Genomic DNA, 13063 nt, shown 5'->3' on the forward strand with positions numbered 1-13063 from the left:
CATATCATTGCCTCATTATAAAAGAAATGGACACAAGTTCTGGATTAATCAGGGCTCAAACTCTCAAGTCACAAGCATACGGATCAAGAAAGCAAACTTTGTGTTAACTCTGCAGCTGTCCACTCTCCGAGACAGGTTTCAACACCCATGATTCTGAATTTTTGCATAATTCAGATGCAAACACAGACACTTCTCATTCTATCAAAGCCATGTTTTCTTTCAAGTGTTAAAACAAAGACTGAATGTGGCAGTCTGAGGCACTAACGCAGGGGCTTTCCTCTCACTGCACTTTCCTCTCTGCTACACTTTCTAACCAAAAGAGGGAAGTGTAAGGCATCTTATGAAGTACTTTTCTCCCAGAGTCCAAGAGGTTTGGATAGTTCTGAAATCACTCAGACAAAAATCCCACGTTGTGGTACTTATCTGAAGAAAGTACAAATTACATGGCTACAGTCTGCTATTAGTACAAACAGATCTGAAGATATGTAAGAGATCGGGCAAACACCGCTGCTCTGCAAAATAATTCCTCTACTCCAATCAGTTTCAAAGTATGCTTTGCTGCTAAACACCCTTGGAAAAAAAAATCTCTGGTCCAAGTAGCAGATCGCAGCACACATTACGAATATAAAAGACAACCACCAAGGAGAGCCCTACCAGCAGTGTGCTGTTTATTAAAATTCTGACATTCTGAGATATCTTCTTGCCAAGGGCCCTCTTACAATGACATCTGTACACTTGTCATTACATTGCAGTTCACATTACTTACATAAACATGCCACAGGGAAACCATGACTGTTATAATTTTTATAAGATTGAAAGGTAGCCTTTGTGATCATTAAAACAAACCTGAGAGAGCCTTCCTGATGATGGAATAGATTCAGTTACTTCTTCCTTCTCTGTGGGTCATTAGTTAAAAAGGGGAAGGTGGGGGAGGAGGGAGAGAAGCCGATATACTGCAGGTGTTTTATCCTTTGTAAGGAGACTGCACTGAGACAAATGATTCTAGCTGGCATTTTGTACACACCGGAGATTGCTTATCGATCCAGATCAGAATATTCAGGCTGGCCCCGGGGAAAAGGCAGAGTATTTTCTGAGGGAGTTAATAACCTGGCAGCTGAGCTGTCTTGTCCAATTCACTGAACCTAGGGCTCTAATCAGGCCAGAGTTTCTTATTTTGAGAAATCTTGCCATATGTGTCTGCTAGCTGCCTTCCACTCTATTGGACCAGTGACAGTGATTGAAATGACAGCCTATAGATAGAGCCTAATCAAATTGTTTATTATCAGCCTAAATCAATATGTATAGATTGTTGAAACATCACTGTCATGCTATGGAAAACTCGTACTAATACTACATGCTGCAGGTGTAATTCTAAAATGTATTTTTCCACTCTAAATTACGTCTGAATTTAACAGAGTAAAAGAAATTATAGTGGTGTATGAGACAGTGAAAAATATACGTGTTTACACATTCCAATAAAATAACATTAAGGATTAATGCTAAAATGTCATGTTGCGCACTGCTTAAATATGTTATCATGTTCTCTGCACGGGAGAGAGAAGCAACAGCACTGTGAGAAAGGAAAAAAGGATTGAAAAGAGAAGTATTTTGTCTTTGCTATAGAAAGGGAAATATCTCATGCAGGTTTGTGCAAAGATATTCTGCAAAGCAAAACAAATTCCAGCACACCAAACATCAAGTTTTGAGCATGCAGTCCACAGAGATCAAACAAGCAACAATGCAGATTCCTTTTGTACTGCACAAATATTCCTCCAAAAAGCATTTCAAAGAGCTTGGAACATGAGATCTAATGATTTGACAGGAAGACCAGCAGCGCAAACAGCTCGTACTCTGAATTCAGAAAATAAAGACTAATTGCAAGCATGTAAAATGTAGCCCACGAGATAGTTTCATAAATAAATCTATATCTTCTGAAGACTCTTGGATATTCTTTTTGCACAGAAAATATATAAATTCATTATATAGAAGAAAAAAAACCCCACAGCTAATAATATGCATCAAATTGGTTTCTATAGGCTTAATTAACTTCTCAAGCAGAAAATTCAAATACAAAAAGAAAAGTAAAAAAGGAAAAAAAAGAGAGAGAGAGAGAGAAAGATAGAGAGTAGGGCTATTCCAGAAGTCATGGCACTGAGAAGAAGCATCTCAGCTTTGGGACAGACCCAGTAATCTCTGCGGCCCCACAGAGCCCACCTGAGCAGTACACGTGTGAAATTCTTCTCTAGTGTAATTGACCTGAAACAAATAGTCACCTGGGAGGCCCAGCAAGAGTCGATTATGTATTTTATAACTTTTGAAGTAGGCCTACTGGCAGAATTCTGCACTACCAAACGTGTCCTGTGGAATAATTTATTGCCTTGCTTCTCAACAAAAGAATTTTCAAAACAATTTTAAAGTACTCTGGCAAGGTAAAGGTGCCTTAACCTTGGAGTAAATTATACTTTTTGCCCTGAAGAACAGTGTAAAGTAACCTTCGGGTTAATTAATCTTTGCAATGTAATACACTCCTGTTTAAATATCATTTACATTGTGTGATTATTGGGTTGAGTCAAACGTATAACAACTTTCAGCATTACGGCATAAGTGTTAATAAAAATAATATTGCCCTGTAGGTTGTACTGATTTAAAGTGCTGTGTTTTTCTTTGGATAAAATGTACTTTTCTTACCATGGGTATTCAGAGCTGTCCAAATAGCAATTATCTTTGGCTGACTGATTCGAGGAATTTTCCTGTTACATTCAAACTAAGAATTTCTTCATTGCCGCTATAAGAAACAAAGTTACTTATTCAGCTAAAACTTCAGCATGTAATTTTTTTCTAAGCATACGCTTAAATCCCTCCCAAGTCAGGGAAGGGGATAAGCAAATTGCTACCCTTAAGCATATCCTTAATCCCTGATGATTTCAGTGGGACTTTCCCTTAAGTTTTGAACATGTTACATACTCCTCGCAAAGCATAAAATACGAATACAGGTGGCTGAGTTAGGCACACAGCTGGCACAAAACCAGAACTGAACACTACTTTTAAAGTGTTCTGACCAAAATCCAGCAAAGCACTTAAGTCTAAACATAGTGCTGATTTAACTATTCCACCTTACAGTTACACTGGTGCAATTTCCTAGCATGGATAGACTTCTGTTAGTATTTGCTTTGGCATTACTGAACAAGACACTTTTAAAGAAATGAATGCTGCTGAAAGGCCTGGAAAAGTATGGTAAGTCTGTAAGAGACAATAGCAAATTTGAATAAACTCTCTCTCTCAAAAATAAATAAATAAATGGATAGATAGATAAAAGAAAATAAACTCCTCTAATGGAGGAACATAAGAAAACAGCCTGTGAGCTTCATTAAGACGCACAATGCAAAGTCCCACTTTCTTCCTCAGCTCTGTTCCTAAATATGATGAATCTGCCAGGCAATGTATTTAATTTGCACGGTGAGAAGAATGGAATCAGTAGGTCTAACTTTGAAATTCAAGTAAGAAATCCTCCACCAAATGAAACTGGAAAAAAGTCATGAGTTTCAGCAGGGTGGTCTAACCATTGCAGATCAACAGGACTGCAGAAAACTGTATTTTCCTCCATGATTAACCTTTTTATAATGCTGGAACAACATTGTTCCTTTTTTTCCCCTCCTACAGTACCAACAGACAGGAAGAATACCGCCAAACAAAAATTTCTCAGTAAGTGAGTCACTATTCACATATACTTTCCTAGTTCTATAACTTGAAACAGCAGAGTCTGCTATTGAGGAACACAAACTTTCTAGGTGAAATGATAAATGATTTAAATAGAATTCTAAATCACCTGCAAAATCAAAACTTCAGGTTTTGTTTTGTTTTGTTTCAACTGGATATTTCCTGTGAAAGAGATACTACATCCTTGACCAGTATTCATTTCAAGTTAAACACAATTTTGGTGTTAATTTTCCCACACTGTGAGACCTACTTCTGTATGTAAAACTAAATGCTACCTTTAGAAGGTCTACAGGTTTAATGTTGCTTCTTCCCCCCATCTTGTATAAACAAGAAAGAAATAAAGAGAAGATGCACAGTGTACCAAATTCTCATCCTATTCGAAGAACATAATCCAAATCAGATTGTTCAGGACACACAAAATGCAGTAGTAGAGTCACCAGTGTAACCTTTACCCTGCTTTCTTCTTAAAAAGGGTTGCAACTGTCAGACTATTGCTTTCTTTCATTAAAGGCATCATTATCTATCAACATGTGGACAATAATAATTCAGGGAACGTCAACCCACAAAAACTTATGATCTAAATGTACTTAAAGGTACAAAATAAAAATATTTACTACTTGCAATCATCTCTACTGTACTCTTAAGTGATTGCTATGAATCGCTGTACAGAACAAATAAACAAACAAAAAAACACTGCCAAAATTAAGAATAGCTAAAGCTTCGCCTGCTCTTCTGCTAGCCTCTGGCAATCCACTTTCAGTTTTCTTGGATACCATAAAGAATTTAACAACTTCCCTTTCTGTCATAAGAACCATAAGGCCAATGACTCTACAATTGAGTACATTTCTCCACTACTGACAAAGAAAGCCACATGTTGAACTATTTTAGTTTTTTCAGCTGCATTCTGATGTTGCTTAGATAAATCCAGTAACGTCACAGTAAGGCCATACTTGTGCTCAGACTCACACAGTTTGCAACCTAAATGACAGAACTAAAATACTAGTACTTGGATGAAAAGAGAGAGGACGACAGAATATAGACTGGTGTCCTACAGAACCTCCACACGTAATCCTCTTTCACTTCAGATGCACAAGTTATTGATGTGCTGCACAAATCAGACCTGCAAATAGGTTTGCCTACCAAACTGCACTTTAAACCTCGTATTTAATAGCTCTGTACCAAAATGCCAAGTCCCTCAACAAAACTTCTGGCTGGTCTTGTGCACTTCAAAAAAAGCACAGAAATGTGGGAAAGTGTAATATTAGAAAGTTCTAAATCCACACCACACTTCAGCAGCATAAAGAGGGATAATCGAGAACTGTGATGCTGAGCTTCTGCAACACAGTGTTTCAGAAGTGAAATCCATTCCAAGAGTGCAGTGTCACACTGTTCAGCTTAATTACAGCACCTTGTCTTCCTCAACTGGAAAAGCAGTCAGTGTGCTGTTTGCAGAGTGCTGGCAACCATCCTGAATATCCTGCACTCCCTTTCTTTGTATGGATTTACATATAGCAGAGATTATAGGTGGCCCTCCTGGTCAGTCCAGCTATGCTTCTGGACAGATAACACAGGATAAAATGATACTGATCATGCTGTTCTAACATATTAAGATAGATCAGTAGAAGTGAAAGTCAGTCCTAAAGTAATATTGCTATCTTTTTACTTGATGCCTGGAGAAGGTGGAACAACTTACAAATATATATATGTGTGTGTGTGTGTATATATGTACATATATTTATGTATATATACGTACATATATTTATGTACATATGTATAAAGGGAGACTTCTGAAACACTTGATGGATCTTACTTGATAAGCATAAAGAAAAATTCCAAGGATTCTGTCTGCAGAGAGAAAATCGCCTAAATTGTCTAGAAAAACTTTTTGACCCACTCAGGTTGTATGGAGTTTGCCCCAGGCTCTCCCATCTTAAGCACTTGTGCTTCCTGCTCACAACAAGCAGCCTAATGATAAAACCCCCGCTACTTAACTGTGATAAAGACTACATAAGATGGTGCTTGCGTAGCAATCTGTGAGTTGATCTTCTTTAGGTAGTTCAGAAATATTAAATTCAAGTTCTGTTGGGTGTAAAGTTGCAGATAGCGCATGCAGAGAATTGTAAGGCTTCAGTATTCTATTATTTTAAGTAGAACATTCAGCACATCAATGCTACAACAATACAAATTAATCAAACAGAAGAAGTAAAGTAATTAAAGCTGAGCAGTGAGACTGATGAATTCAGAGGTAGCGGAAACTTCTGTAATGCATATTCAAGAGCCTGAGTAATTAGGTGTAACTGTAGAAAGGTTGTTAACATGCCCCTTATTGTGTAATTACAAAATCTACTTCACAGAGGAACCAAGTATGCTGCTTTCATGGCCTTCAGATAAGTACACAAAATTAGAGAGGAAATATGGTGCTGTGAATTAGCAGGTGTAACAGCAGATAGGAAGTTTCTTTATATCGTTATAGTTTGTTTTGTTTTGTTTTTTTTAATGCCAGTTTTGTGTTGTCCCCTCCTCCCAGTACAAAAGAGACCAAGACAGATTAGGAGTCTGGTGGAAGGCTAATGAGATGTTCAAGGGCCTGGAGCACTTTTCCTATAACAAGAAGCTGAGAGAGCTGGGACTGTTCACCTTGAGAATTGGAGGCTCAAGGGAAATTTTATCCATGTATACAAATACCTGAAGGATGGGTGAAAAAAAGACAAAGACTCTTTCAGTGGTGCTCCACGCTAGGATGAGAGGCAATGGGTACAAAAGGGAAAGAAGGAGGTACTATCTAAATATCTTGAAGTATTTGTCAAATGAGGGCAACGTTAAGGAGATGAGACTGATCTATATATTAGCTGTACCATATTGAGTCATTTTTGGATGGAATTCTTTGTAATAAACATAGGCAATGATAATTTCAACAACGTGACATTAAATCTAACATTGAGCATATAAGAAAACGTGTAGTAATCTTAAAAAGTAAATCAAAATAATGCAAAAACAAAAAAAGCTACCTTATCTGCTTTGGCAATAGTGTAGTAAATTAGTCTGGAATTACAACAGAATGGAGGAGGAGAAGACCAGACATCTGCCTGAATTAAAACACTGGTGAGACAACTTATAAATAAGTAATCCTTTAGGTTTTGGAAAATATTTGGTGCTTCTGCTCCCTCAAGCTTTGCTTCCCCACAATAGTTGCAACTGTTCTCAGATAGAGATGTAGTCTCTGCTCTCACCCCTACCAGATGCTTACAACTTGCAGTTTTAGAAATATTTTTCCACAAAATCACAGCAATGAAATCTGATTACTCTAAAATATTCATTCTCTCAATGTTTTGTAATGGAAAGACACATAAGATCCTTACCTAAATGCACGTAGATTTGACTAGATCTTTCTCTGGGTCTCTAAGGTGTCATTTTATGGTTGGAAAATCAGTTTTACCTTTATCCCCTTGTTTCTCTGAAACTGCCAGTAAGTCCATGAAATGGGGAGCATGCCGCATTATTAGAGTTATCCACTGTTAACTTTCTATTACCGTATGCCTTCTCTAAAAGCAACAACACATGCCCTACAGGCAGAACTTCAGCCAGATAATACAAGAAGCCCTCAAGAGTTTTCACAAAGACTTCAACTTAGATAACAAATATGAGTTCATAATAAGGTACCTAAAGCTATGCCCTTTGAGGAGCACACAGTCTTTGAATAATAAACCATATTAACTGTGAAAAACATAGTGGAATAGTTCTTTCTTAAGCTGAAGCCTTTTCTCTTCAGGTTGAAGCCAAGTCAGGTTTCAATACCCTAGACTAGGGCTTCAGTCTTCACAGAAAGCCATATTTCTGCAACAAGCATATTAAAGAAGAGGAAACTTTTGTCTCCAGGCTCATATTGCTAAGTTTAGACTGTCACAGAGAAGACTTTTAACTTTTTTACAGAGGAAAAAAATCTGAAAGATAGTATCAGTGGAAATGACATAGCGAACTGATAGAATCCAGATGGAAGTCTGCAGGACGTAAGGGAAAAAATGCAGTAATATCTTACAACCAAAATCTACAATCTTAAAAGAGAACAAAAAGGATCCTCAGGAAAATTCAACAACGGAAACCTCTTTAAGGGCTCCCAGTTGAAACTATCTTTTTATGTTTGAAATACTCTGGTCAGTAGTGTTTACTGTTACTCTGATAAAGTAATACCAAATTTCACAGACGATGTCTCTGTCTTTCTGATAGCCAGGTCACTGAGGCCTGTGTGCTACTGATTTCTGCTCCTGAGGGTGCAGTGCAGCACATCAACAGCCAATGCAGACACAACATCTCTTCCCACTGGCAGACCATGGCCCTGCCACATAGCTGGGAATGCCACCAGGTCATCTTACAGTGGTGACAGGAACTGAAGGTACTGTTCCAGTCTCAAACACAAATCAACAATTAGACAATGAAACTCATACCACTGTCAATAAGATTCTGGCCAAAGGTAAGGAAAATGGTACATGCACACTTTTTTTCCTAGTGACTTCACTAAAGCACTCACTTCCCTGTACCTGCAACAGGTGATTGAATACACTGTAGATAGGTTGCTCCAAAATTAATGCTTCCTATTTATTTCCATGAAAACTACAAAACAAAGACCACAGAACACCATCTCATAGAAGAAACTCTCAGCTATAAAACACTATTTTTCAATGTCAGCACCATCATTAGTTCCGCACATTCACCAGCAATGAACAAGAGCCCGTGTGCTACACTCTTACATAAATCTACACCAGCAGAGGTGACCCACTCTTCTGTCACAGCTGCTGAAAGGCACCACCCACTGTTTCACTGGCTCACATCCACTCTTTGTCTCTAAAAGCGTTCAGCAAGCATTCATTGTCATTCAGTCAATGAATGCCAATAGTTGCCATTTATTGTGCAGGGAAGAATTCAGTGGCACACCTTTGCTTCATCCACACTCTGCCCCTCAGCTGCCATCTGTCCCACTGCAATGAAACTGAACGGAATCGATGGGAAGGTTCAACCTCTCCTGCCATGCCACCAACATCCACCTCTAACATTATGGGCCAACATAACAAAATAGAAGGCATTACTTTCAGAGCAGCTGTTGTATCAGAGGCAAATTATTTAACAGTATGTTAGTAGGAGCGAATAAAAAATCCTGAATTACTCCATGATAATTATTTGCTGTTGGATTCATGGTCTTTTACTGATTTACAGGTAAGTTAAAAGCAAAGCTACTTGATTCCTGCTAGAATTTTTAGTATATCTCAGAAAGCACAAAGAGCACATCAGTTTTCCAACAACATTAAGAACTGTCACGGTTAAAGCATTCCAGAGTACAATGCTTTCCCTTTATGCACCAGCCTATAGTGGCCTGGCTGTGGAGTCTGAAGTTGGACTGAGAAATTTTGCTTTCCAACTCATCAATTTCTCTTTTGATTCCAAGCTGCATAACTTCATAGCTTGGCAGTTCAAATCCTACATCTGCAACAAATGTGGTAACATCACTGTCTCCTGTCTCTGACACTGTGCTGCTCATATGCTGCACTTCTTTACTGGAAGAAACTACGTGACACAGCAGAAGGTATTTTCTTGATGTGTGGGTATGGATATTGGAGCTCTGCTATGTCCTTGTATTTCTTCACTCAGTTGTTAGCTAATGTTTTTACCTGCAACATCTGATGTTATCAGCAACCCCAACTTGCTCTTTACTGGAAGTCAGATTTTGCAGAACCCAAGACTTTCTGAACCTTTATCTTTTTTTATATTTACTAAATAAACACAATGTCACAATGAGAAAGTTAATTTCACTCTGTTCTTTGAAACGCTTAACTACCATGGGGAAGAATAACATCAAAAGTCACTGTGAACTGATTGATTTTGAAAGAGAGATTAGAAAAAAGGACTTACAATAGGGGAAAAAGAGAACACACAACAAAACCCACAAGACAGCACATACCTAAGCAGACTTTGATACAGATTTACTTTGCAGTATGCCATAAAACCACACACTTATTCACACCAGGTTTATAAAAAACATAAATAGGTGGAAAATAAATAAATAAATAAATAAAATGCAGCTGCCAAAGAAAAGGTTATTTATGTTCAAACTGTACTGGAGAAATTAGTCAAGGGCGATTCATGCATGTGAAAATATGATTTGTAACACTGCCAAGGTCAATAAGACCTTAGGGAGTAAATGCTAACCTTACAGATCAAAGATGCCTAGAGGCAGTTTTGAAGGTGGATGGCACGGCTTTAAGAGTTAAAAACCTGCTAATAATCCGAATGAATAAGCAATGATACAGTAAGAACAAATATTTGTTTGTGAAAGGAACAAACTATTCCTAGAGTTCTTCTTTCCACTGATTGGATTGCTCAAACCAAAAACCATATCTTTCTCTCCTGCATTTCTTTCCCGTTCCAAAATTCCTGATGTTTTACCTACTTAAACCAGAGAATTGAGCTTCACTTTATCAGGTTTTTTAAGGAGAGTGAACATTTTTTACAAGCTTTTCACTTGACTGCCTGAGACTACCCTGCCGTTTGACCCACAATAAGGTCCCATCCCACACACTGATGGTAGGAGCATATTCACAGAAGCAAGTATCCAATTCCTCTGCCAATCTGGAATATAAAGATGCTACCAGTCTCTCCAGAATCAGAGCTACTGAACTAATTTACTTGTAAAAATATTTGAACAAAAAGGCAGTTTTGATGACCAAGATACTTTTATAGGAACAGTTTTAAGTGAAAGTCCTTACAAAAAAGAATTACATTTTCATTTAACAATTTTCCACTCTAAATTAACAAATTGCATATAACTTCTTTTTCCTCTAATTTCATTTTAAGGCCAGAATCCAAACAGAGTACTCCTCCTTTCATTTGCCATAAGTTGCAGGCTGTCTTTTCAAAACATTGGATAAGACAGAAATGTTTCTCACACATCTAAGATTTTGGAACACAGATCTAGTCAAAGATATCTGAAATCAAATTCATTTTTAAAATAAGTTTTTGAGGACACTGACTTAGACTCATCAAAAATACTGACAGAATCAGTATTTCTGAGTCAGATCCTCTCAAACCTAAACAAAGAGGAATTCAAGATTTCTATGATAAATAAATCTTAGTGCCTTTATTCACCTCTTAATAATTAGCATTAAGTTCTTGGATTACACCAGGATCTCACAAGCAATCCACAAGGAAATTTGATTTTATTCTTGATTAAAACCATTTTTGATACTTTTTCCATGTAGGTTAATTGTTAAGTTGTGACAATTGCTATCTTCACATACTCTTTTCATGCCCCTGTTAAAAAAGTCTGTGCCTTCTTCAACCTACTATTCTTGGCTGTGGTTTTCAATGGCTCTGCCATCTTGCTATCCAATAAAAAGAAAGAATAAACTAACTAGATGTGCAGACTTCTGTAATTTAGGAATGAAGTGATTGATCCGGTATGCTCAGAATCTCAACATGAGCAAACAGAAAAGGTGAGAATAATGAGAAAGATCATGTTGTGTACAGCAAATCAGAGTAAATACATAAAGACCAGCTGACTATGGGGAAAAGAATGTAATCCAAAATCAGGCAAATCTGAAAAGCATTCAGGAAGAAAAGAAGGAAAACAAAGAGGAGGAACATCAGACAAACATGTAAAACTGTCGTATTCTATATCACAGAGTTTTGACTCCAAGCAGGAATTGGGTAGAATTCAAGTATATGATTGTGAAATGTATATCTGTGAGGCAGAAGGGCAAGTCCCCTTTTAAATCCTGGTGTCACAGAGACTTCTGCTCTTTTAATCTTTCTCAGTTTTATTTGGTGTTCATTTCCTCAATTCCTCAACCTCAGGGCCATCCTGAACCCAGAAATTATAAAATTTGATTCAAAATATCAAAAGACTGAAACAATATTTGATGACACACAAGCTGCCCAGCATAGCCTGATCTGTATGAGTGGCCGTCATCAAAGACCAAGTGCCACAACCGCTGACTTTTTTTTCCCCAAACAGAAGTGTGCTGACTCCAATCCCTGTAAGGTAAAACATCAAACTAATCAAAGAGGAAGTTTTTGCAGTCCTCTAGCTCTGGAGAGGTTAAGAGTGCCAGGTATTCTGCATGGAAAATGCAGATGGAAAATATAGTAAGACCCATTATATGTATTAGTCAGTGGTTACCCTGGCAAATGCATCTCTGAAGAGCACATGGTAAGCACAGGAGTCACAGCTGTTCAAGACTTCTTGGGACTCTTGAGACTAGGTCTGTATACAGATTCCTCACATACAATTTCCCACTCCATCCCTTCAGAGGAGGAAGGGTAGCTGAAACCACAATATTCTTCCTTGAGACAAGTTGGAAAAGATCAAACAGTATTTGCTTGAGGTTTCAAGTGAAATTTTGCCAGGGGACAAAGGGCTTCATGGGCCAAGACAAACCAGAAGCTCTACAAGTTAAGGAGAACTGTGTTTGTTGGCTGTTTAGGTATCACTCGAAGCAAAACTACAGAGCCAACAGCAGCTGTTTCTACCCTTCCTGTGTGTGTGTGTGTGTGTGTGTGTGTGTGTGTGTGTGTGAGCACAGCATGTAAGTAATTTGTAATTTGCTACGGACTTGGCCTGAAAATGCAAAATACACAGTATTGCAGAATTTAAATCCAAATACTATAGTATTTTAGGAGACCTGTAGCTAGTAAGCTGAAACTACTATTCCTGTTCTCATTCCATTACCTAGTTTGCTCACAGAACTCTATTCCATTTTGAGGTGTTTAACTTAAATACTCAGGTATTGCTTTGCATTCCCTTCCTTAGATTTTTTTTACTGCATACAAACCCATTCACAACATCCCTTAGTATGACGGCATTACCCTGCCTTCTAGAAGGCTGGCAAAATCCACAACTTATTTCTGCATGTAGCAACAACTAACTGAGGTGGTCCGAAATGCAGACGTGTTTGCCCAAAGAGGCAAACACAGACAGGCAGTAATTTGCAAAGAATATTTATTTTTACAGTAACTAATTTGTAGAGAAAAGAAAGAAAAAAAAAAGAAGAGTAATACTCTGTAACTTTTCCTCTCATTTAAGACCAAATAATCACAAGATATTTCATATAAGCAGGCAAGACTAATAACACCTAGGTTGCATGGCCAAATAAAATAGAATATTATTTTAAGAAATAAAAACCAAATAAAATAACATGGTAGTTCAAGACATCAAAAATAATTTTCATTAGCTGAAGATCTCAAATATTAAAACAACAATCTTGACTCTTTACACGCTTTTTCAATTCAGACTTTATCAACGCACCTCTCATCAAGAAAATAAAGAAGGTAAGTGAGGAATTTAGTAAGCAATTTTTGA

The sequence above is a fragment of the Excalfactoria chinensis genome, chromosome 11 (assembly GCF_039878825.1).
Source record: "Excalfactoria chinensis isolate bCotChi1 chromosome 11, bCotChi1.hap2, whole genome shotgun sequence".
Lineage (NCBI taxonomy): Eukaryota > Metazoa > Chordata > Aves > Galliformes > Phasianidae > Excalfactoria > Excalfactoria chinensis.